The 26228-nt window shown below is 34.8% G+C and overlaps 1 long non-coding RNA gene across 1 annotated transcript in view; it reads right to left on the bottom strand.

The window, feature by feature from the left end:
- Positions 1-22458, bottom strand: part of LOC111086548 — a 59323-nt gene extending 36865 nt beyond the window's left edge. The window contains exon 1 of the long non-coding RNA XR_002611286.1: positions 22358-22458. This is a non-coding gene — a long non-coding RNA (uncharacterized LOC111086548). The remainder of the gene's footprint in view (positions 1-22357) is intronic.
- Between the last annotated feature and the right edge of the window lie 3770 nt (positions 22459-26228).

Here is a 26228-nt window from a genome sequence, read left to right as displayed (position 1 = left end):
CGTAAAAATCAGGTTTCAATCCTGGGGTAGGCAGCGCACAGATAATCTATTGCATAGCTTTGTACTTAATAAAAAAGCAAAAACATTTTGAAATGTTAAACTACAATAATGAGAAAAGAACCGAAATAATCTTAAATTAAGATTAAACAACACACGCTTTATATTACTTTCAGTAATGAAGAAAGGGATCATTTAACGAATATTTTGTTAATTGGCTTAAAAACACTTCAATTTAATTTGAATGATTGGAGTTCGTGCTTTCTTGCACAAGAGTCTGATCGAGATGTTAAAGTATAAAATGTAGTTGTCCAGTAAAGCTGTTTTGTTTTACTTTTTAAACTTTTGGCAGGTATTTATTGTACTTGGATCATTGTATGATTGTTGACTGAACGATTTGCTTATCACATTTAGTTTGTTTCTGCTTTTTCACGAACTTGATTAATAAAACGTATAACTGAAGAACCAAGTTAAATCGTATTAATTTGAAAGAAATCACCAAGCTCTTTCGTTTCATACACCACTTAACCATAATGGCAAAAGTATAAAAATTACTTCTGTATATTCATTAGAAATTATTTTTAAAAATACTTCTAAATATGAAAAAGACATCATATATTTTGAATTTTCAACCTGAAAGGCACTTTTTGCAACATATCAGACAAAAGGCTGTGTCAAAGACTCCTACAGTTCAAGTATAGTCGTTTCTATTGTCGAACTGCTGATGGGAGAGAAAGTAGACAATCATCAACGCCTGCAACGATTTTGATTTTAAATAGCTTTGAACCAGATAAACAAGTTGATAACGCATTCTTATAGCTGAAAGTTCATGATGTGTGTAGCGGCGTTGCAACTCGAGTTTTGGACATTTCGAACAGCAGTTTGGCACGCTGACAACTAGACCACGCAGAACCCAAAATCGTTGTTGGAGTCCTGTCATAAAAACAGCGCGCGAACCTAGCTAAACGGAACAGTGGTTTAAAAGTTACCATACTAATACAAATCATAAAACGACATGTGAACCTAGGCAAACTGAGCAGTGGCGTAAAAGTTACCATACTAATATAAGATATAAAACAACGTGCGAACTAGTCAAACTGAACAGTGGCTTAAAGGTTATCATACTAACGTGAATAATAAAAACAACATATGAACCTAACCAAACTTAGCAGAGGCCTAAATGTTGCCATACTACTCTGAATCTCATAAGGTCTAAACAAGTAAAACTAATTTAATTTATTTTATTTTATTGATCTAAGCCGTTATCTTCGATTTCGGGGAAAACATTTCATGGTCACATTAGGAATACTTATGTGGATTTATACACACACGCACAAAATGTGCCAATTCATTTTGTGTTACTAACCAATGTAACATCCAGTAAACAATATTTTCTAATTTTTTTGTATAGATATATATATCGAAACAATAGAACTATTGACTTCTGTGTCAGGTAGCATTATTGAAACATCAAACCTAGATACTGCTAATTTTAATGATTGATATTGGTTTTAGAAAGCGATGACTTAGTGTTTCTCTATCAGACAACCGAGTGTTTCTCTATCAGACAACCGATTTTTTCTATAAGATAACCGAATGTTTCACTATCAGGCAGTCTCATGTTCTCCATCAGACATTCGTGAGTCTCTCTACAATCGTGTGTTTATCGGACAAATGTGCGTTTCTCTATTAGACAACAGCGTGTTTCTCTATCAGACGTTCGTGAGATTTTCTATCGGACAATCGGACAACTGCGTGTTTCTTCAAAACAACGACAAATGCTTGACTTTGTTACAACCTGTTTTATGATTAATTGAGGACCAAAACTGATGGTCACAAACAGAGCATGGTTTAGATATTACGGCCTATTTGAAGTTTCAAAAAAGAAAATTCCTAAGCATTACGCCTAACAATTCTCAGGGCTTCTTCTCTCAGAATATAATCTAGGTATTAAAAAAAAGAAGAAAGGCTAGGTATTTTCAGTTGCCTGAAGGAGATCGAAGGAAAAAGAGTAAAGTCTAGCCGTTATCACTTGCTTGAAGGAGCTCGAAAACAGAAGAAAGTCCAGGCGTTATCAGTTACCTGAAGGAGTTCGAAAATTGAGTAAATGCCAGGCGTTATCAGTTACCTGATGAAGTTCGAAAACAGAATAAAGTCTAAACGCAATCAGTCACGTGAAGGAGTTCTAAAACAAATTAAACTCAAGGCGTTACCAATTACTTGAAAAAGTTCAAAAACATTAATTTTAGGCGTTATCAGTTATCTGAAGGAGTTCGAAAACATAATAAATTCTAGGCGTTTTCAGATACCTGAAGGAGTTCGAAACATAATAAATTCTAGGTGTTATCAGTTATCTGAAGTAGTACGAGAATAGAATAAAGTCGAGGCGTTATCAGATACCTGAAGGAGTTCGAAACATAATAAATTCTAGGTGTTATCAGTTATCTGAAGTAGTTCGAGAATAGAATAAAGTCGAGGCGTTATCAGATACTGAAGGAGTTCGAAACATAACAAATTCTAGGTGTTATCAGTTATATGAAGTACTTCGAGAACAGAATAAAGTCTAGGCGTTATCCGTTTCGATAGCCGTGGTGGGCAGAGCAAAGATAGCCCTTTGTGTAGCTTCGTGCTTAACTACAAATATACATCAACATCGAACTTTTTAAACTCTAATCAACCCAACAGTCTTTCTCGCTGTACCCACTGCAGGGATAGAACCCCATATTTTCGCGTTATAAGCTCTGAAATTTACCGCTGAACCATCGATAAATTTGGTCTTCATCGTATGTAGCACTTGTCAATAATCAAAAATTTTCTTTCCAGAATTTAGAAAGTCTTATATTTAAACAAATAAGAAGAATGACGTAGTTTTTTTTTATTTTAGTATTACGGGATTTAAAAGCACTGGACATTCAAAAGCATGTCAATCATAACGCATGATGTTTTGTAATGTACAGTCATACATTCTTATCAAACAACCTGTACAGACATTTTAAGCTGAATCATAATTATTTTAAGATTGTCATTTACTGTATATACTTAAACGTAAAAGACGTGATTTTCTTAAACTAAATGCCTGTTTAAACAAACATTACTAGCCGTTGATATAGGAAATTCAATACATTTTATTTAGAAAACATATGTTAGATGTATGACATTCAAATTCAAGAAACCTTATGCATAAACACACGCAAATAAAACACCTTCTATAACTATATCCGTTATAGATATGCGTATTGAGTATGAATTAAAATATAAGAACAGCCGGTTTGCCAATTTTTATTGTGTCACTACTAATGAAATCTCTATTTGTTGGTTGTTGTGTTAGCTCTTTTTTTGACAGCCTTGCTTAGTCCCTGTTTGGCTACTGCTCTGTTATCTTTCTTTTTTATGCGCTCTCTGACGGTTATTTTTTCTCTGTTTGGCGGTTGTTGTGACATCCCTCACGGTTGTTATTTTTGTCTATGTTGACGGTTGTTCTGTTATCCTTCTTTATGTGCTCTCTGACTGTTATTTTTTTTCTCTGTTTGGCAGTTCTTGTGGCATCCCTCACGGTTGTTATTTTGTCTATGTTCGACGGTTGTTTTGTTATCCTTTTTTTATGCGCTCTCTGGCGGTTATTTTTTTCTCTGTTTGGCGGTTCTTGTGGCATCTCTCACGGTTGTTATTTTCTCTATGTTCGACGGTTGTTCTGTTAGCCATCTTTAGGTGCTCTTTGCCGGTTGTTGATTTGTTTGTTTTTGACAGTTGCTGTTTAGTCTCTGCTTGAAGCAGCTTCTTGTTTTACCTCTCTCTTTCTGATAATTTTATTGATGCTGCCATTTCTTGAACATTAACAGGACTTACGACTTATAAATAGTTAACATAGTTAAACTAAACTAAAACTAATACAAACGAAAGGAAGTGTGACTCATAACTTGATTCTTTCCAAATGTAAACATTTTCATACGCTATTTTGTACCATTGAAATTATAATAACTACCATTTTATTATTTCACAGAAAGGTAGGTGTATTTGAAGATGAAGTAAAAGTTAAAAAGGGAAGTTTACATAAAACAACCGTTATTATTATTATCATAGCTATACTTGTGTTAGCCTGCGAACAATTTTTCCGAACACCCATATCAAAAACAAAGTTCTAAACACGAAAATTGAAGTACTCATCAAAAGTACAAGAAAGTCGAAAATTCAAAATACCATCTGTTTCATTATTTATTATACAAAATAAAACCTTCTATTTCATCAACTTACTATTTTTCTCTATAGTCATATACAGTAAATATTTATTTATACTTCGCACTCAGAGGAGAGCTAGTTAACTATTTTACAGACACATACTGCTTGAACCAGCTGTACTTCGGAGAGCCAAACGTGACCTGTGTACTTAAAACTCAAAACTTACCATTTCGTTGTTACATCGACCTCTAGATACGCAAAATTGTAACAACTAATATTTAAAGTTTGAATCACGCCTACGTAAATGGATTTATACGTACTTGCTGCATACTGTCTTCATAGAAGTATAAAATAGCGATTGTGTTTACTCACATTTTTATTCCATGAAAAAATCATTTCTGAGAAATAAATGCAGTCCAATATTTAATAACGGAAGACTCAATAAGTACAACATACTCGAGAGCCACTACTATTCGTCCACGTCACCAGATTGTACACATGAAAAACTAGTGCTAACATATGTCATCAGGATGTATACATTAAAACGATATCAAGATGCACATGTGAGTTATCAGCATATGTATGTGCCATCAAGCTTTAAAGTGTATATGTTAAACATCAGTGTTTCTACTTGCCATCAGGCTGTACAGTGTATATGTTAAGCATCAGTGTTTCTACTTGTCATCAGGCTGAGCAGTGTATATGTTAAGCATCAGTGTTTCTACTTGTCATCAGGCTATACTGTGTATGTTAAACATCAGTGTTTCTATTTGTCATCAGGCTGTACAGTGTATATGTTAAATATCAGTGTTTCTACTTGTCATCAGGCTGTACAGTGTATATGTTAAGCATCAGTGTTTCTACTTGTCATCAGGCTGAGCAGTGTATATGTTAAGCATCAGTGTTTCTACTTGTCATCAGGCTATACTGTGTATGTTAAACATCAGTGTTTCTATTTGTCATCAGGCTGTACAGTGTATATGTTAAATACCAGTGTTTCTACTTGTCACCAGGCTGTACAGTGTATATGCTAAACATCAGTGTTTCTACTTGTCATCAGGCTGTACAGTGTATATGTTAAACATCAGTGTTTGTACACGTCATCAGGCTGTACAGTGTATATGCTAAACATCAGTGTTTGTACATGTCATCATCAGGCTGTACAGTGTATATGTTAAACATCAGTGTTTGTGCATGTCACCATTAGGCGTAAAACACTTGTGCACAGTGATCAAGTTATATATGGTACACGTCAGGGATAATGCGTTTTTATTCGTTCCTAAGTTATACGAATTCCCACGTATGATTATAAAGCGGTTTATTGTTTGAATACTGAACTCAATACGTTCTCAATAGAGAGTCAGCTGTAGTTAAAGTCAACGATAAGATTCAATGTATAGCAGCCTTTTTCTTATAAAAGGAGAGTGCATTAGATTCCAACTTATCTTCTGTCTTAAAATCATGTCTGGCATCACTCGACATATTCATAATTATCAATAGTAATTAACTTTGTGAGAATAAATGAAGAAATAATTATAGAGTAATTCAGTCCTTGCCATAAAATAGTGCAACAACTTTCGTTAATGCTGTGTTACACATAAGATAGGTGTTTTACTCATAAACAAATATCGGGGAATACAGCGTTGTAGAGATTAAAACTCACATTATCTGAGCGCTACACAGCTGCATATAGAATCTAAAGTTAAAAGTGTATAGGAAATTAAGTCAGCTTAAGCAATGGTAAATTGTTCTTGCTTCAGATCAACCAGCTGTGTCATAGAAATTAAGTCGAAACTTGCACACTTCATTTATATTGTGTAACGAAAAATGGGGCCGCTTCTCAGTTATAAGATATTTCTGTAAGGTTTACTGCCAATGACACTATTTAAATTACACAAATGGTGCCCGTACAGGAGACGTCATCAGGCATGTTTATTAGCTTTTATTACTAGAAACTGTCTTTAGAGTTTTGCCTATATACTGATGCACGCAGAAACCTTCTTGCCTTATGATAGCTCGTGTATATTGTTTTTTTCACTCTCTTTCACACTTTTGTAATTAATCAAAAACAAATTAGACAATATGTTTGGAAAGCTTCATTTTTGTAATTCCCCAATTTAAAAGAGTGTTTTTAATTAACCAACTTTGTCTCTTTGCATGATAAATGTATGAACTTTGACAAAAAAAACATTGCATGAGTGAATGGACTCATCCATGAGCTCTCATTTCTGCTCCTAGTGTTTATAATTTCTTTCTTTCACATATGAGGCTTGCTAATAGAAGTTAAGTCCGATAAAAGGCGTATCCATACAGTTGGGGAGGTGTATATATTTAAATAATGTTATTATAGTATGTTATACCTTTGCAACATGGCAGTTTGTACCTTGGATGTTTATGTTGCTCTATCTATCTTTCACATATGAGGCTTGCTAATAGAAGTTAAGTCCGATAGAAGGCGTATCCATACAGTTGGGGAGGTGTATATATTTAAACAGTGTTATTATAGTATGTTATACCTATGCAACATAGCCGTTTGTACCTTGGATGTTTATGTTGCTCTATCTATCTTTCACATATGAGGCTTGCTATTAGAAGTTAAGTCCGATAGAAGGCGTATCCGTACAGTTGGGGAGGTGTATATATTTAAACAGTGTTATTATAGTATGTTATACCTTGCAACATGGCAGTTTGTACCTTGGATGTTTATGTTGCTCTATCTATCTTTCTACTTGACAGTTGCATTAAGTTTAACATCTATCAGAAAGATGACGTCAAAGCAGCATTTCCTAATCATGGATGATGTTTAAAAGGTTTTCTGAAAAGTTTTTGTTTATACATATCCGTATAAAGTGACCAGAGTTTGTTTTCGAAACATAAGCTCAGGGTAGGTTATTCAATTAGAAAATAATGAATTCATCTTACGTAGTTAAAAATAGACACAGAACAATACTCTGCCCGATGTTCTTGTATAACAGAAGGTACGTTATATAACAATTCAGTTGATTGGTTCCTTCACGACAGAACTGTATTATAAATCACTATATGAAACATCCTCAAAAGTCACGATGCACAATGTTGAGTAAATTATAGCTTATTACAGGAATATGTAAAAATTGTCTTTATTGTCATAATAAGTGTTCATGGTTAAAGAGTATCGTATATAGTGATACTGTGGATTTCGAATAGTGAATGATTATTGTATGTTAATACTGTAGTGTATCATCGCAGATGCAAGACGTTTGGTATCTATGTACATAGCCAACCAATAAGTAAAGAGAAAAAACTCACTCCAAAAAATGACTCACGTGGCCTGGTGGTTATGGTACTCGACTCGCAACCTACGGACCGCTGGTTCGAATCTCGTCACCGAACATCTTCGCTCTTTCAACCATGGAGGCGATATAACCTGACGGTCAATCCCACTATTCGTTGGTAAAAAAGTAGCTCAAGTGGTGGCGGTGGGTGGTGTTGACTATCTGCCTACCTTCTAGGCAATTACTTCAAAATTAAGGACGGATAGCGTAGATAGACCTCAAGTTGTTTACACGATATTTAACAAAGAAATAAAACAATACTTCAGAAAGAATGCAATTTTAGTAAATAACCATCAAACAAAGTGTGCAAGATAACCAATAGTATTTGTCGCCAGTGCACAGCGGTATGTCTGCGGACTTACAACGCTAGAAACCGGGTTTCGATACCCGTGATGGGCAGAGCGGAGATAGCTCATTGTGTTGCTTTGTGCTTAACTACAAACAAATAAACAGACAATTAGTATTTAGAAGATAAAGGCAGGTAGGGACACAGTATTTATAAGACATGAAATATGGGTCTGTCGGATTGAGTCTCACTCCCGACAAAAAAACAAGAGGAGGGTGTCTAAGAAATTGAGTGTTAGGGACACTTTCGCAGAGAACGAACGAACGAAGATCTGTTTGGGTCTCTTGATCTATGACCTGAGGGGAAAGATCAGATACAACGATGACCTCTTCCCCTTCCTCCCTCCTATATTTTTCTTGTTTAAAAATAAACCTTGTTTATTTGTTTTAAGTTAAGCACAAAGCAGCACAACGGGCTATCTGTACTCTGCCCACCACGGGTATCGAAACCCAGTTTCAAGCGCTGTAAGTCCGCAGACATATTGCTGTGCCACTGGTGAGAGGTTCCCCCCCTTCTGGGCAGTAAGTTAATTTTTATTTCACTTTTTGTTTAATATACTGGAAAATGCTAATGTTATTACTACATAAATGTCAGTATTTGTACCCGTTATTTCGTCCGGGTACATCTTCTAGCCCCTTTCCTTGGACCATGTCCATGCACATAACAACGTTAGTATTTAACGTGTTATTAACATTTCACTTAAGTAAGGTTTGTGCGAAAGGCCTGCACATTCACAAACAGTTCTGTTTATAATCGCCCACTTTTCACTAGTTTAATCTGCAAGGAGTGTATTATACATATGAAAGCCATTTTAATACACTCATAATATTTTATTCTAATGATATGATTAGGTACTAGCTATAGGTGGCTTGTTCTTATTCTTATAGTAGATATTTACTGAGGAGAGGTACTTAGGTGTATGCTGTAAAGGCTTATTTCGCATAGAAGCTCGTTATTCTGAAAGTATTTTATGGTTGTATGAAGGAGTCTGTTAGGTAATGGTTGTAGATTAGCGTATTCATGTAAGAAAATTGATAATGTTGATCTGGGTACTCTGAATGTTGACGTTAGGAATCGGTTTTGTGTTGTTGTTTTTTTTAATTTACTTTTGATCTGTATGGGTGCAACATTAATACATGCTGGACATATGTATTATATAACTTGTCGTATATATGAAAGAAAATTGATAATGTTGATCTGGGTACTCTGAATGTTGACGTTAGGAATCGGTTTTGTGTTGTTGTTTTTTTAATTTACTTTGATCTGTATGGGTGCAACATTAATACATGCTGGACATATGTATTCTATAACTTGTCGTATATATGTAATGTATATTTTTATAATGTTTTTACCTGATTTTCCTTTATTTTTACCTGACAAACTCCTAGCATAGCTTAGGTGTTGCCAAGTTCTATTTTTAATTTTGTTTATATGTTTAATCCACGTTAGTTTGGAATCATAGATCAATCCTAGACATTTCGCGGATTGTAGTCTGGAGGATAGTTCCGTGTAAGTAAATATCGGATGGATGTCTACTTGTTTTGGTTCATTTGGTTAACAGTGATATTTATGTTTTGAATGCATTTATTATTATTCTATATTTTTGACAGTATTCTATTTAATTGTGATTTGTAGCTGCAATAGAAAATGTGCAAATTGGTACATTGTTCGCGAACTGCTAGGCTAAGCCTGCATCTCGGTCGTTAAGAGACATATTGGTAACATACATGATGAGAAGTATGGGGTTAACCACCCGTCCCTAGGGAGTAAAATACTCAATGTGTGTTCCCGACAAGTTTACTACCACCCGTCTCTCGGGAGTAAAATACTCAATGTGTGTTCCTTCAAGTTTACTACCACCCGTCTCTCGGGAGTAAAATACTCAATGTGTGTTCCCGACAAGTTTACTACCACCCGTCTCTCGGGAGTAAAATACTCAATGTGTGTTCCCGACAAGTTTACTACCACCCGTCCCTCGGGAGCAAAATACTCAATGTGTGTGTTCCCTCCAAGTTTACTACCACCCGTCTCTCAACACACATTGAGTATTTTACTCCCTAAACTTGGAGGGAAGACGCATTGAACATTTTACTCCCGAGGGACGGGTGGTAATAAACTTGGAGGGTACCACCCATCCCTCGGGAGTAAAATACTCAATGCGTCTTCCCTCCAAGTTTATTACCACCCGTCCCTCGGGAGTAAAATGTTCAATGCGTCTTCCCTCCAAGTTTACTCTGTACTTTCTGTTTTCCAGACAGTTGCATAAACCAGCGAATAATACCGCACGATAGTCCGATTTCCGCCATGAGACAACTGTACCATAAAGTGTCGATAGCTTTCTCCTTATCGAGAAAGCAGGCGATAGTGATTCGGTTTTATTATAAATATCTATTATTGTTTCGGTTAGACTAACTTGATGGTCCGTTGTATGTAGGGACTTTCTGAATCTGTTTTGTATTTTTAGTAATATAAATGTGACTTCCAGAAACGTGGATAATTGATAATTATACGTTCTAGGTTTTTGCCTATACAGCTGGTCAGGCTGATTGGGCGGTAGCTGTGTGGTTTATTTGCGGGTTTTCCCTCTTTATGGAACATTAAAATATTTGCTTGCTTCCAAGAGGCATACAGAGTTTAATGATAGATTGAATAGTTTAAACTATAATTGAGTACCTTTTTTGAGGAGAATAGCCTAAACGCCATCTTTTCCCTGAACTTTGTTTTTGGTTTATTTGCGGACTGTATCATCTCCGCTACTGTAATGTTTGTTTGTTTGTTTTTGAATTTCGCGCAAAGCTACACGAGGGCTATCTGCGCTAGCCGTCCCTAATTTAGCAGTGTAAGACTAGAGGGAAGGCAGCTAGTCATCACCACCCACCGCCAACTCTTGGGCTACTCTTTTACCAACGAATAGAGGGATTGACCGTCACATTATAACGCCCCCACGGCTGAAAGGGCGAGCATGTTTGGGGTGACGGGGATTCGAACCCACGACCCTCAGATTGCGAGTCGAGTGCCCTAACCACCTGGCCATGCGGGCCTACGCTACTGTAAGGACTTTTGTTATTCTTTAAGAGGGGTGGTTTAGCTCTTGTTCTGGTGCATTTGTAGCATTTGCAGTGTTTGTTGTACAACAGATTCGCTAACTTTGGTGTCTTAAAAATGATTTTTTAAGCATACTCTGAACGCTTTTATTTTCTTTATTTGTATGCACTAATTTATTGTTTGGTCGCTATATAGTGTTGCATATTTAATATTTCTTGTGTCTGCTTTTTTAAAACATTATAGGTGAGTCCTGAATTGTTGTGGGTCGGTGTGGTTGTTGAGTTCGCTGCAAAAGTCGTCCCAGCTTGTTTGTTTTCAGTTGTTATTTTATTACGTAGTATGTTTACTAAATGCGCGTGGGTTTGCCATGTTTGTTTATTTGTCTCCTGTCTGTGTTTAGCAATTGCATTATATGCTGAAGTTATGAGGCACTCAGTGACTGTTTGACAATATGCATCTATATGTGACATTTTTCGGTAGAAAGTTGTCCAACTTTGTTTCGTAATCGGTCCAGTTTGCTTTTTTTTTGGTAATTAAATTTTTTTTGTACGATTTGGTCTGTTTTTATGGGGGTGAAAGATCAAAGACATGCCAGATCGGTAAATAGTCATTATCTAAATCAAAACCTACACTAAAGGATGTGCACTTATGACTGAGATCTGGTGAACTCTGACAAAGATCACGAATGTCACTGGAACAATATCTGTTATTTGAAGTATGTGTTATTTGAAGTATGCGTTAGTGTACCATCATTTTAAAGAATACGCTCTACATTATCAATAAAGTTAAGTAACCTACGACCATCACATTTTTATTTTTGCATCCAAATGCAACATGCTTACTGTTTAGGTCTCTAATATCTTGATAAATGCTCTCAAGCATGTTTGCATTCAAAATTCTATTTGGGGAGGAATATATAGCGGGTATTATTAAGTGATTATTAATAATTATTTGTTAAGTATACATCTATACATTCATTATTCGTCATTATGTTAACTTCCTGAACAGATAATGACGAATTATATATTTATGCTATACCTCTATTTGGATCTGCGTTGTTCATTCTGTCTTTTATAATCGAAATTTATCCTGGAAATCTCAATCTATTCAAGTTATAAGTCATTGTTTCCGTTATACAAATAACGTATACGTTCGTGTATCTGATGATGTCCTCTGTCTCATGCCTATTACAAGCAAGTGTACCTTGGATGTTGATATGCAGAGCCGTGAATTATGCGAAGAGGTATTCCGCAATATGTGTTAACATATAAGGTATTATTGGTGCAATGTGTTTTTTAGCTGCACTAACGAGGAATTGTATGTAATCTTGTGTCTGTGATGAATTTGTGGATGCGGCTATAAATTCTACGAATATATTTTTAATGTTCTTCTCCTTGTTTATTTAATGGTGTTTTCGTAGAGAACGATAAAATATGGGTCACACATGCTCGATAGACTTCATTTCCGGTGATTGGGCTAGCCACGGAATAGTGGTAATGCCCTGATCTTCAAGCCATATTTTTATGACTCGGGAGAAATTATTAAAAGCCCCATTTGGCATGAAAACACTGCTTTGTCGGTAAAGTGTGAGATTGTGAATTCTATTTTTTGTTTGTTATGGTTTTGTTTATCGTTCATTTATTATTCATTCTATCATTTAGTTTATCAATGAATTTTTAGTTATTTTTAAAACGTTAAGTCACCTTTTAACAGTCTAACTGATCACGTTTATTTTGAGTAAATATGAATGTATTATGAAACTGACACCAGCTTCCCTAGGAGTAACGTACAGATATTGTTAATGTCGCAAAATATTATGTAAATTTTTAATCACATGAGATGTAGTCTCGTAATCTAACAGAGTGAATAAATACCCTGCCATAAGCTTCATAAACTGAGTCACAAGATAGTTAGTGAATTATTGCTGTTTGTCACTCAATATTATTATTAATATAGAAAAGTAATTTTGGAATATTGTTATTGTTGTTTTTTTGTAATTAGGTTTTTTCTTCTTCTTGTTCTTTTTCTCGAATCCATTATTTGAAAGAATTAATATTGTTATTTATGTCTTATTGTTGCTTAACATTAATATCAAGTCGTGGCCAGGTTGTGTTTTTAGGTAGTGGTAAATTTTATTTCAACTGTTATTGCAGTTTGATAAATTATTTGATAGATTCTTCAGGCAGTGTATTCGTAATGAAACTTTGTAGAACAGACGGCAACTGCCTGTAGTAGAGACACAAGTGTAGAGGACGACGTTTCGAAAGTCTTCCGCCTTTCGTCTCTACAACAGGCAGTTGCCATCTGTTCTACAAAGTTTCATCAGTTTAATATTTTGTTGTCCCTCATTGTAGCAGCGTGTTAGTTTAGACCGTTACAAACTAGTACGGCTTTACTTTAGAATTGTAATGTATCAAACAACAGTGACCGTCTCTTCAACGAAAGTTACTGGAAAGATAATTGCCAAGACCAAGTAAGATCTGGACGTCTCAGAAAAAGTAATTAGTATACCAATACGGTTGTGATAGTATCTGTGATGTACACTGCTGACGGCATACGATAGTGAATGGAATGAGGTATAGCTTCCGTCTAACTACTCTGTCATTATAGTCCATATTATGAAAATAACTCGTGACGGTATTGGAACACGCTTGCGCCTGTCTTGCAACAGTAGCGGCAGTTTAACATGGGCCATTCTCCAAACTTCTTCTCACAACATGAAGAGTCCGTTCTTTTGGTTTGGACGCCCGGATCTTGTCGAAACACTGTTTGACGTGATTGGATCTACTCTCTTACCTTTTTCACTATGGACAGATTTATGTGTATCTTATTTTTACCTTATTCAGTGGGAAAAGCAATGTTGTCACCTTATACCTGTGTTTAGTCGTTCGGCCTATTTGCATATGACGTCACGAAGATGGTCGAGTTGAATTCTCGAGGGCATCATTTTACTTTTTGGTAGGTTATGTGTCTTAGTTGAATATTTCGTTCTCGACAGATTCTCGACTATTCGACATTGCAAATCCACAATGAATAACTATTATGTCTAGACAAATATCCGTGGAGTGCGACTATTATGTACTATTGCTAAAGAAAATATTATTTCGAATAAGGAGCATTCAGTGTTCTCTGAGAAAACAAACAAACAAGTCACACATGAGAGGGTTTATATAGTAACGGGCTCCGAAATAACATCCAAAGCCAATCAGAACAAACATTTTCATTTACAAAGTAAGATATACTCTTATGAAAGACAAATCTCCAAGTTAAAATAAACAACTACATCATCAACAACAACAAAAACAAAAAAAACATTACGATGAAACCATGCATATCTCCTGGTACCATTAACAAGATATCAAGCAAAATGTTGAAAGTGACGAAGGATCACAAGCCTCTGGCCACAACCCAAAAATCAATGACTATTTTTTATCCGGAGGATGGGTGAACAGCAACAACAAGTAGTCCCATTAAACCCCGTACCTGTCAGGTTTCTCGATGAAACCCCTTTTACAGTTACGTTTGTCCACAATGTATAAAAACGATACTTACTAGCACCTCCAATTGAGTAATTATATATGTATTCAATTAGCAAATATACGCGTGTGTAAAATGTCCTCGTAGGAGAAACTAGATATTATTTATTAAACAGTAACTTAACTTAAAAATAGGACTTGCGTAAGCATCAAAGTCATACAATTTCTTAAAATAGGACATTTGCTGAAATAAAACTACTAGTTGTTAAACTAAATTTACAAATTTACAACGCTAAAATCCTGGGTTCGATTATCCGCGATGGACACAGCAGATAGTCCAATGTGACTTTGCGCTAAAACAAACTGACTCTAGAAAAATCACTCTCTGATAATCATTGTTTTGGCTAAACCTATGAATAAATTTCGGTTATTTTAGCTTTTCTTAGTGTATGAACTCTGACAATTAGCATTTTGTCTGAGCTATGAAAACTTTCTTGCACTGTTGTTGCTTCAATTACCCTATGATCTCTGGGTCTGACAGGTGTTATTTAGTGATAATAACAAGAACCGGTTTTTAACAAACAAAATTTGGCGACACTGCCGTTTTTATCAAGCTGCAATCCAATTCCGATTGTTATTTCATTTCCGTCTATGAACATTCATTTGGTTATTTGTTGCTTTTCTCACTCTATAACTCTTTTTAACGGTTAGTGAAGTCCCAATGGCGAAACACTGATTGAATAAAAAAGTGATTTATAAATTATCTGGAGAGTACGTATATATTTTTTTCTTTGTCGAAAACGCCCTATTTGATGGTTATATTGTCTATTTCCATGAACTCTGTGTTTGGTGATTGTTATTTTGAATGTGTCCATGAGCTATCTCTTTGCATCTCTTAATAAAATTTCTTTTTTGATTGTTTTGGTTAAACTGTTGGTTTTTGTGTGGTTTTTTTCGCTTGTTGTCACTTTTTCCGTCTCTGTACCTCCTTGCTACAGAAATACTTTCTGTGAAATTTACATTCCATTTCAGTACTATTACTTTAAAACATTTATATGTTGCTTCATTGTTCTTCACTTTGTTATTCGCTATATACTATCATTTCTTGTTACTTTACTATATGTACTCATTGTCCTTCACTTTGTTGCTCGCTAGGCTAAATAATAGCTTACTTGTTGCTTTATTAATTTTAAGTTTCTTCTGCTATACATTTTCGCTGATTGTAGCTTTACTGATCACTAGAAAATTGTTTTACTCGGTTGTTTGCTGCTCGACAAATACTTACTATTCCTTTCAATTTGTTACTCACACAAGAAATTATGCTGGTTGTTACTCTGTTGCACACTAGAAACTATGCTTGTTGCTATTTTGTTGCACACTACAAACTACGGTGGTTGTTATTTTTTCACACTAGAAACTATGCTGGTTGCTATTTTGTTGCACACTAGAAACTACGGTAGTTGTTACTTTGTTGCACACCAGAAGCTACGGTGTTGGTAATTTGTTGCACACTAAAAACTATGCTGGTTGCTATTTTGTTGCACACTAAAAACTATGCTGGTTGTTACTTTGTTGCACACTAGAAGCTACGGTGTTGGTAATTTGTTGCACACTAAAAACTATGCTAGTTGTTATTTTGTTGTAAACTAGAAACTACGGTGGTTGCTACATTGTTGCACGCTACAAACTATGTTGGTTGTTACTTTGTCTTCCTGTCCTAGATTTTTTCTTGAAGTTGCTATATAAATTCATTTATTCTTAAAATTATTGAGGCTGCATTGCTTGGAACATAAGAAAAATTTCCATTGTCAGGTTTAACTTTTTCAACATAACATAAAGCTATTATTAATGTTTACACGAAAAAGCCAATATACAAAAGGAAGTTTTGGGGTTGTCCAAACCTAGAAACCGAAATAAGGAGCATATAGGTTCAAAATAAGTTTTGATCACAGAATCATAACACTGGATCTACGGAAAACAATTTGAATAATATGGCTGAAACTATTACAGTGTCATACAATTAACAAAACTTGTTACGTGCTGTAATTTTTGTGTGCGCAGTTATATATATGTTTATACTTTAATTATTAACACTTTCTTCCGGTTAGAGGAGACGCACTTTGTATAAGCATTCTCTTTCTTGCTTTTTTTATGTCCCATTTTCATATACAAGATAGATTATAGTTAAAATTATTGTTTATTTACAAAATATTGTATGATCTAATATGAGGATATAATTCAACTGGTGGTGTTTTTATGAAAAGAAATAAAACTAGCTTAACAGATGAACTAGTTAAAGTGAAAGTGAAAGAGAACTACAGCGTTTCTGTCATTTTAATAGACAAAATTATTCATGTTCCAAGGGAGATGTATTATTACTATAAAAACTGAATAATTTTAGGGATGGTGCGATGATATATAGAGTGAATAAGTAAAACCCTATAATTTCAGTCTTTTTGCGAAAGTATTTTGAAAGGAATGTTTATATCCAGCTAAAGATAATTTTTATCGATTTTTAAAAAGCAAGGTTTCAATGATTCCTCTAAAATACAAAAGAATAACTTATCTACATTTAAATGATGCTAGCCATTTTTCTGAATGAAACCAACCTATGAAAGGATAATGAAACAACCGATTGAAAACAAGGAACATTCCTGTTCTATAATATAGATGATGGCGTTGAATCCAGGTATACACTGAAGAAATGGATTTAAAACAGCAGTACCTAATACGCATGCTCTGGCCTGTGAATATCTGTTAAGAACGAAAACGAATGATGGCTAAAGTCGTAACTATTCCGATATATAAATACACTAATAAGCGAGTTTGTAGGTGTAATTCTGAAATGTAAGAATGCGCGAGGAAGCTAAAAGATACGTGATGTATATGTATTGAGTAAAATTGCTGAAAATGTAAAACAGAAAAACGTGGAGATTTAGTGTCGAGTAAGACAGGGATAATGATAAATCATGGACTAAATTTTCCGCTCAGAATTTTCTATACTTATTTCTCTGAAATCCCATTTCCTACCCTTTAGAACTTAATAACTTAAAGCACAGGACAAAATGTTTTAACAGATATAAAAACAATTATTGTCGCTTGTCGTAAGCCCATTGCCGAAGTTAAACATGAATCTTGGAAGGAAAAAAAATTGATTAAGAGTAATTTTGGTCACTGAGAAAAAAATGTTTGTTTATACGACTACGTAAATTTAAATTATATGTTAATTCTTCGTTTTAACTACAGATTTATTGTCTCGTGTACAATGATTCAGAAAATACTCAAAATTAGTTAGAATATTCAGCGTGCTTTAGAGGACAAACATTCACAGAACTGCTCTTATACAGGTCTTATCAAAAGTTTTACTGTATCTAGTATCATACTTGCAATACGTTAGATCGAAATAATCACGTACAGAATATGTTTTTTGTTTTTGTTTTTATGCAAAACTACAAAATAATTATAAGAAGTTTAAATAATAACTTTGGGTAAATAATCTCGGAAAGGAAGACAATCAGCATAGCTGTCCCTATTAATTAATTAATATACTAGACGGAAGGCAGTTAGTTAATTCTTGGGTTCTTTTTATGATCGAATAGTTGGATTTGAAGGTTTGTTTATTTGAATTTATGCACAAAGCTACACAATGGACTATCTGCCCACCACGGATATCGAAATCCGGTTTCCAGCGTTGTAAGTCCGCAGACATACCGCTTTGCCACTGGGGGGGGGGGCGGATTTGATAGTCACTCTTAAAGCGCACCCACATCCCCCTTCAGTGCGAAGCGCATGTTTTAAACAAAGGGTCGCGAACACTGAATCCTCGGGATTCGGAGTCAGATAAAGATAAATAATAACAAACACTCGGACCTTTAGAAAATGCATTATTTATAATATTTAACGAGAGTATCTAGGGACATTTAACAAAAATACATCAATGTCATTTACATTCAAATTAATTTGTAAAGTAATTAATAGAATTATCATCATACTCAGATACTAAAAAAAAACCAAAAAACATTTCCCATTACACAACTCTTAGAGAGAATATGATTATATGAAATAACATACCACAATAAGCGAGAACACTTGAAAATCAGTTTAATATGACTTATTTTAATAATATTTGTCCCTCATTTTCACTTTAGTTTAATGTAAGAATATTATCACATTAAGGATGTTTCTAGTTTTTTTTTCTCATAACTTGAAATTATAAAAAAAGCTGAATGTTAACAAATAATTTCATTCCAACAGTACATTTTTATTATGTAAAAATAACATAATGGGAATTCATTATTTTCAAAAAGCGTTGTTTATGCAATTATTGTAATCGAGTAAAATATTTTTTACGACTCCAAAGATATTTTTTATGCTTTAATTTCCCGCCCAGTGGCTCAGTAAAAAACTTGAAGACAGTAACGTTAAGAATTTGATTTCTGTGTTAGGCACAGCGCAACTTTGTTCTGAAGCAAACAAATATGTTTGAACTTATTTCAGTCTATTAGCGCCATTTATATTTCTAACTTCATATAACATGTTTTTTCAATATTTTTGTATCTTTTAATTTTTTGATGTCTTTCAAAATTTATAGTACATACTGGAGGGATTTACATATTTTGATAACAGTTTAGAAAAAACGACCTTTACACTCCAGATAACCCAGCATGGCCAGGTGGTTAAAACGCTCGACTCGCAATCTGCGGGTCGCGGGTTCGAATCCCCATCACACCAAACATGCTCGCCCTTTGAGCTGTGGGGGCGTTAAAACGTTACGGTCAATCCCACTATTTGTTGGTAAAAGAGTTGGTGGTGGATAGTAACGACTAGCTGCCTTCCCTCTAGTCTTACACTGCAAAATTAGGGACGGCTAGAGCAGATAGCCTGCGTGTAGCTTTGCGCGAAATCCATAACAAACAACCAAACACTCCATATATATATATTTATTTTTAACCAACGTTTCCCCTTTGCGGCTTCCTCAATGTTAATATACATTGAATAGTTGTGTATATTAACCCTGAGGAAGTCGCAAAGCCGAAACGTTGGTTAAAAAAATTATATATAGGGATCGTTTTTGCTAAACTTTTCATCAAAATATTTTTATTTTATTTTATTGTCTTCCATTTGCTTTTGGTCATTAAAAATACATATCGTTTTCAAGTGCTTTTTTGTTCTTATTTGACTGAATTATACACAATAACCCTACAAATGCTAAGCGGTTGAAAATCAAGCCTTAATAAATAAGTTATCAGTTGTTAAGATTTTTGCAAATAAATCAAACACTGCTAACTATGGCACTAGCGACTGTGAATTTTGGAACTAAATCAGACACTTGTATCTATGACAACAGCGATTGTGATTGATTTTTGGTCTTAAATCAAACACTAGTAACTATGGAAACTACGTTTTCAGCTATTGTGATTTTTGAAGCCAAATCAAACACTAGTAATTATGGAATAAGTGATGTGAATATTGGAAGCAAGTGATAAAGAACATTCGAGGAGTAAACGATTTCATTTTATTTTATATTATGTTAGGAGTATAACGATATTTCACGTTAGTTGTAAATGATTATTTTAGTTTTATATTGGATTTTAGAGACACTGAAAATAGGTTGACGTTTATGGCAGTTAGTAAAATCAGTTGTGTTATCTATTTGTAGGTGTACTAGTTGAACAAACTCACCCTATTTCTTAACAACTGATATGAATGCTAAAGTTTTCTTTTCAGATCAGTGGGATTTCAGCAAAGGATGGTAAGAGGTGGAATGTCCATCCCTCCACTGAAAAGTATGCCTCAATTTGGCATCTAGGTTTATGGCTATATTTTCTTGGCTTGTAGGTATAGTAAAAGTGTTTTTGTTTTAAACTGTTGCTGTTGCACTATGTAAGAGATGCCAGAAAAAAAAGAGTACCATATTTCGAAACGTTGTGCAAACAGTTGGCTAAGACAGCTATGCTTTCTTAATACAGCTCTTGAGATTACGGTGAGAACACATCTACTTGTAACTAACTAACTAACTACCCAAAGGAATAAAACCTCTCAAATTGACGTCCTTGGGGGCCAACTTTAATCAATTTCTAGAAAAACATATAAGGCTTATACGTCTATATGACGACTCATTGACTGTCTTATGCTAGAAATTGTGGACTTTATAGTTGACTAGGAAAACAAGAACATGTTGTTCAACTATGATTGTTATTGGACACTATGTGCTATCATGACATTTTTATACGAAGAAAATAAAGTGTGAAAAATTTGTGTAACAGCATTGGGAAGTTTAATTACGTGTCTCCGGTGGCATAAATATTTACCTTAATATTTAATACTAAACATAACAGAACAAAACTATTCTCACAAACCAGTTAATTTTACTGTCATAGGAGCTGTAGGGTAGGCGTCCGCTTACAGAACCAGTTAATTTTACTGTCATAGGAGCTGTAGGGAAGGCTTCCGCTTACAGTAAGTGATGGGCGGTAAAACAAAGCAATTTATGAACTAAAGCACCCGTTGTCGACATTATGATTGTACGACAATAACTCATAGGGGCTATATGGTAGGCGTTCGCCCGCAGTAAGTGATGGATGGTAAGATAAGGGAACTTATGGGCTAAAGACCCCTTGTCGTTCTTGTAGTTGTACGTCAATAAATCATAGGAGCTATAGAGTAAGTGTCCGCCCGCACTAAATGATGGGCGGCAAGACAAAGAAACTTGTGGGCTAAATCAACCGTTATCGTCCTTGTGGCTGTATGACAATAACTCCTAGGAGCCATAGGGTAGACGTCCACCTACAACCGTTACATCCACCCACAGGAGTCACAGGAGCTATTGAGTAAGCATCCGCCCGCACTAAGTGACGTGCTGTAAGTGAAAGGCCTAAAGTACCCGTTTTCGCTCCTATGTTTGTACGACAATAACTCTTTTCTTCTCTCCCCTTCTAACTTCTTAATTTGCGTTAACTCAATTTTGATGTTTTGAGTTTTTAAATCTTTCTTCATATTTTGTACGAAACACATTCTAAAATCGTCGAGGAAAGTAAGTATAATATATTTATTAATATTGTAAACATTTGTAGATATATTTTGTAAATACTAAGGTTAAGGTTTTTGTGCTATATCGTTTACTACATTGTATTATATATATATATAAGGAAAATTCTACATATAATGCGTGATCACTAGTAAATATATGAGGATATTATGTACATGTGTAATTATTTATTATTTTTAAGTACTTCATAATACATACAGAGAAGTCTTTACATTTTATACACATACACATACAAAGATGGAGAGTTAGAGGACAAATCCTCCATATATCAATACACATACAAAGATGGAGAGTTAGAGGACAAATCCTCCATATATCAAAATGATCGCTCTAGAACTACGATTTACAGGAATTTGTCTTCTTTTGAAGATGTTTCGTTATTGCTGCTACTAATACGATTGTTCGTATTTACTAACTTTTCTTTGTTATCATGACTTTTAATATCAAGTTTTAAATATTAGAAATATCCATCCGAATTAGGTGTTTAAATAATAAACAAGGGAACTTTTTCGATGTCCTTTATATAAATTATCTATATTGCTATCTCTTCTGTCGTCATTGCAACATAAAGATATGACAGCTGTTGAAGGCCTCCAAAAATGTATTTACCTTAGTGATCTGGATCTTTTTTTCTTTTTCGTCTCAACAACTGATTTATTACAGAGCAAATATTTTAATTCATATGATAAAATTACTCTTGGTTTAAAATATAAGTGTATCGGTATGTCAGTTTCTATGTTTTTCCTCAGGGATACTTGATGTTGTTTTTCACGATATGTTAATAGAGAACATTTCACTATTCACTGCAAGAAATGGAATTTGTCTCTCGTTTATTTTTTGCCACTTAATCAGGTTGTAAGCATTAATGAGTTTAACGTAATACAAACCAGTAATAGAAATATAAACAAAAAAAAATAATCAAGTCTTGCATGCCTAAAGAAAGGTGATGACTTACTTGGCCTTAAGTATGGGACGAATGGGGAATATCTTCCTGCAGTCACCCACTGACTTAACTGGTATGATTCTCGGGTTTGTAGCCATGGTGAGACAGAATGGAAGGAAGGGCCCACACGTGTACAGTGGTAGGAATGTGCCGCTTCTGTGTTTCCTCGGAACCCGCCTATCGGTTGGACAGCATGGAAGGTTGACTGCTGCCGTGTTGGAAGTGGAACTATAGGAAGATGGCTATGTTGAGTAAATGAGTACTTGCTGGAAGTACAAAATTTTGAGTTATCATTACTATCTTTTTCCATCAAGGAATCAATTGAAAAAGGCAGTTTTGGTTTGTTTAGAGTGAATAAAGCGGGATTTGAAGCAAGAGGTAACATGCTGTTTCTTGTCAGTTTATGTCTTTACGTCCGTTTCAATTTACGGGTTTCTCTCACCGTCTTCAAATTGTTGGCTTTGACTATGAAAGAAACTAGATGTATACTAAAGTTGGGCATAGACGACTTTGTGTCATCATTTGGAACAAACAAAAGGGAGCTATTATTGTTGTTTTTTCTTAACTTTTATAGGACAATTACTGATTAAAGATACCACTTATTATTATCCTTAGTGGTGATTGGTCGTTTCATAACTAAATAAATAGTGTACAAAGAACGTTATATTTGCCGTAAACAGAGGCTCGAAGGAATAATAATTATGAGGTATACACAGCAGTTAGATTTTCCATGCGATTCAAGTTGTCATTGGTGGAGATTGGTTTGCAGTAAGTGTGTCTGCCTTGTGGCGCTACCTACAGGCTAATCCTGTTTCGATGTGAATAGACATGATGTGTGCCAGACGTTTTACACGTTATTCTAGGGACAGCTGTAGTGTAAATGGGTTAAGAAAAGAATATAAAAAGAGGCTCCTTATACAACTACGATATAATAACCATCTGTATTGAAAAAAATGAACACTTCCGGCTTTAGGAATATTGTTCAACGTTACAGACAAACCAATTAAAGACTCACAATATATATATATATATATATAACGTGTTTGTCTTCTTTGACACTTTGTAAAATTCTGTCTTTCTACCGTTACAAAATCTTATGTACTGAATTATAATAAAATATTACTTGGACAGAGCAAATGCTATCTGTGGAAGTTAGGAACGACCGTGAAAGTATACAGTGTAAAGGCAGTTTTGAACATTTCTAAAAATATCACACACCATTTTTTCTGGTTCAAAATAGTGAGAAGAGCCATAAATTAGCCACTTAACATACAGACCCACATGTAAATACATATAGTACCAATCAACTTCACAGAGGAGGGTTATAAGCCAGTCAGTTTTTACGCATAAACACATATAGTACCAATCAACTTCCCAGAGGAGAGTTATAAGCCAGTCAGTTTTTACGCATAAACACATATAGTACCAATCAACTTCCCAGAGGAGAGTTATAAGCTAGTCAGTTTTTACGCATAAACACATATAGTACCAATCAACTTTCCAGAGGAGAGTTATAAGCTAGTCAGTTTTCATACATAAATACATATAGTATCAATCAACTTCACAGAGGAGAGTTATAAGCCAGTCAGTTTTTACGCATAAACACATGTAGTACCAATCAACTTCCCAGAGGAGAGTTATAAGTCAGTCAGTTTCCATACATAAATATATATAGTGCCAATTAACTCTACAGAGGATAGTCATAAACCAGCCACTTTCCACACATAAACACATATAGTACCAATCAACTCTATACAGGAGAGTCATAAACCATCCACTTCCCATACAGAAGTACATATAGTATTAATCAACGTTAGGTGTTGTTAATTGGTATTAAACGTGCTTAACTTCTTCGTTGCTAGGTATCGTTGAATGAAATAACTGTACTCGACAAAATCTTTCAGATCTAGGAGCCAGCCCAAAAATTCAGGAGACGTTTAACCTAACTTCACTATTTGTACCGGGAATTAGGGCTACATATATTTATTTACTTTCACAGCAACGATCACATGATATCAACAACCACTTAACAGTATTGTCTGAACAAACTGCCCTTAATCCCGTATGAGTATAAACACGCGCACTGATTGGTTGAATTGAGAGAAAGAAGAAAAAGTCAAATGGCGCGAAATTAGTAATATGTTGTGCAACTTCAGCGTTTCATTCCTAAAAAACATGAAGAAGTGTTGAATCAGCCATTAAAATCCTAGTTCGATTTAGGACTCAAAAAACGCGAAAATAGTTCAGGCCTTCCAAGAGTCAGAACTGTTTAAGAATAGAGTTAATATTATATACAATTTGGGAGAAAATACTAGGCCCCACGATGAAATACTCATGTAACAGTTCTATAATATAAACTGAATATTGTTCTTTGGGTTTCTAGACGTGTAAGCTTAGTAATGATATAACCATGGAGTTTTATTATCAGAATACTGATAAGTCCTCATTTTGTTCTAAATGATTTTCACCTGATTTGGAATAAAAAACATGCCGGTATTCTAGCATCATAAGAATATCTATATATTGCCCGGCCAACAAAGAAGTCTCGGCTAGATAGATGTCTGTAGTACGCATGTCACACCTGATATACTGGTTATTACTTGGGTGTGGCCTAGTGGTTAGCAGCCAGGATTGCAGATAGTAGGGTCAAAGGCTCGAGCCGTGATATGCCGCTGAACAAACTTTAAGCAGTAAAGTGCATAACTGTGACAGTCAATCTCGTTGTTCTAGTCACATTAAGCGATGGTTAGGTTGGTTGATTGTCTTTTCTCTGTCTAAATTAGATATAGCTATGCCTGAACATACATGTCGCGTTCAGTGCCGCTCAGGATCAAAATACCTACTTCTTACAAGTACATTTCTCTACAATTTATGTTTAGGAAACATAGAGCTCACATCCCTAAGTAATATTTACCACATTTACTCAGCTTCAAAAAAAAAAGTTAAATTTATCCTTCGATAATTTAGGACAAGGATTTGGGCTAAATTAAATAATGTGTAATTGGGGTGGCCCATCCGTAGAATTAATTCAGTACTTGTCTTATTTATTGATCAGACATTATAAAATTTTCAACTTCAATGTGTATTATCGCTGTATTTTGAAATCACTCACGGTGCCGGTTAATGTAATAAAAATATTTATGGTTATAAATGGCTCTAAAGGTGAGGAAACAGAAGATTAGATTAGCATAAAACCAATTATCAACCAAAACTCTTGCGTATGTAATTATAAACATTGGAAATACTAAATAAAACAGACGACCGTAGTTACTTCCTTATACGTATATATATATATAATTGGTTTTCAGTATACGCTATAATCTAAACAAGCACGCCTTGTCTTTAGGTGCCGAAAAAGTTGATATATCGTTTATTATAGGTAGTATAAGTTATTTTATGCAGCGTTGATGAATACACAGTAATATTTCCTCCTTGTGTTGAAGTGAGAAGAAAATAACACTCATAATAAGTAATCATGAGCAGAAAATCTCGAGACACGTATATATTTGTTTAACTCAGCAGGTGATGCATGTAACCTATAGTAGCTGTAGGTATATGACAGAGGTAATCGAGTTAGGGACATAAACTGATATTCAGAACCAGAATCACTTACAACGTCAGGATATACTGTTTATGCGCTCCACGGTGTGTGTGTGTGAAGAATCACTTACAACGTCAGGATATACTGTTTATGCGCTCCACGGTGTGTGTGTGTGTGAAGAATCACTTACAACGTCAGGATATACTGTTTATGCGCTCCACGGTGTGTGTGTATGTGAAGAATCACTTACAACGTCAGGATATACTGTGAGTTTGCTCCACGGTGTGTGTGTATGTGAAGAATCACTTACAACGTCAGGATATACTGTGAGTTTGTTTGTTT

The sequence above is a fragment of the Limulus polyphemus genome, unplaced genomic scaffold (assembly GCF_000517525.1).
Source record: "Limulus polyphemus unplaced genomic scaffold, Limulus_polyphemus-2.1.2 Scaffold1180, whole genome shotgun sequence".
In the NCBI taxonomy this organism is placed as follows: domain Eukaryota; kingdom Metazoa; phylum Arthropoda; class Merostomata; order Xiphosura; family Limulidae; genus Limulus; species Limulus polyphemus.
The sequence above is the reverse complement of the archived record's forward strand: the minus strand, read 5'-3'. Positions and strand labels throughout refer to the sequence as shown.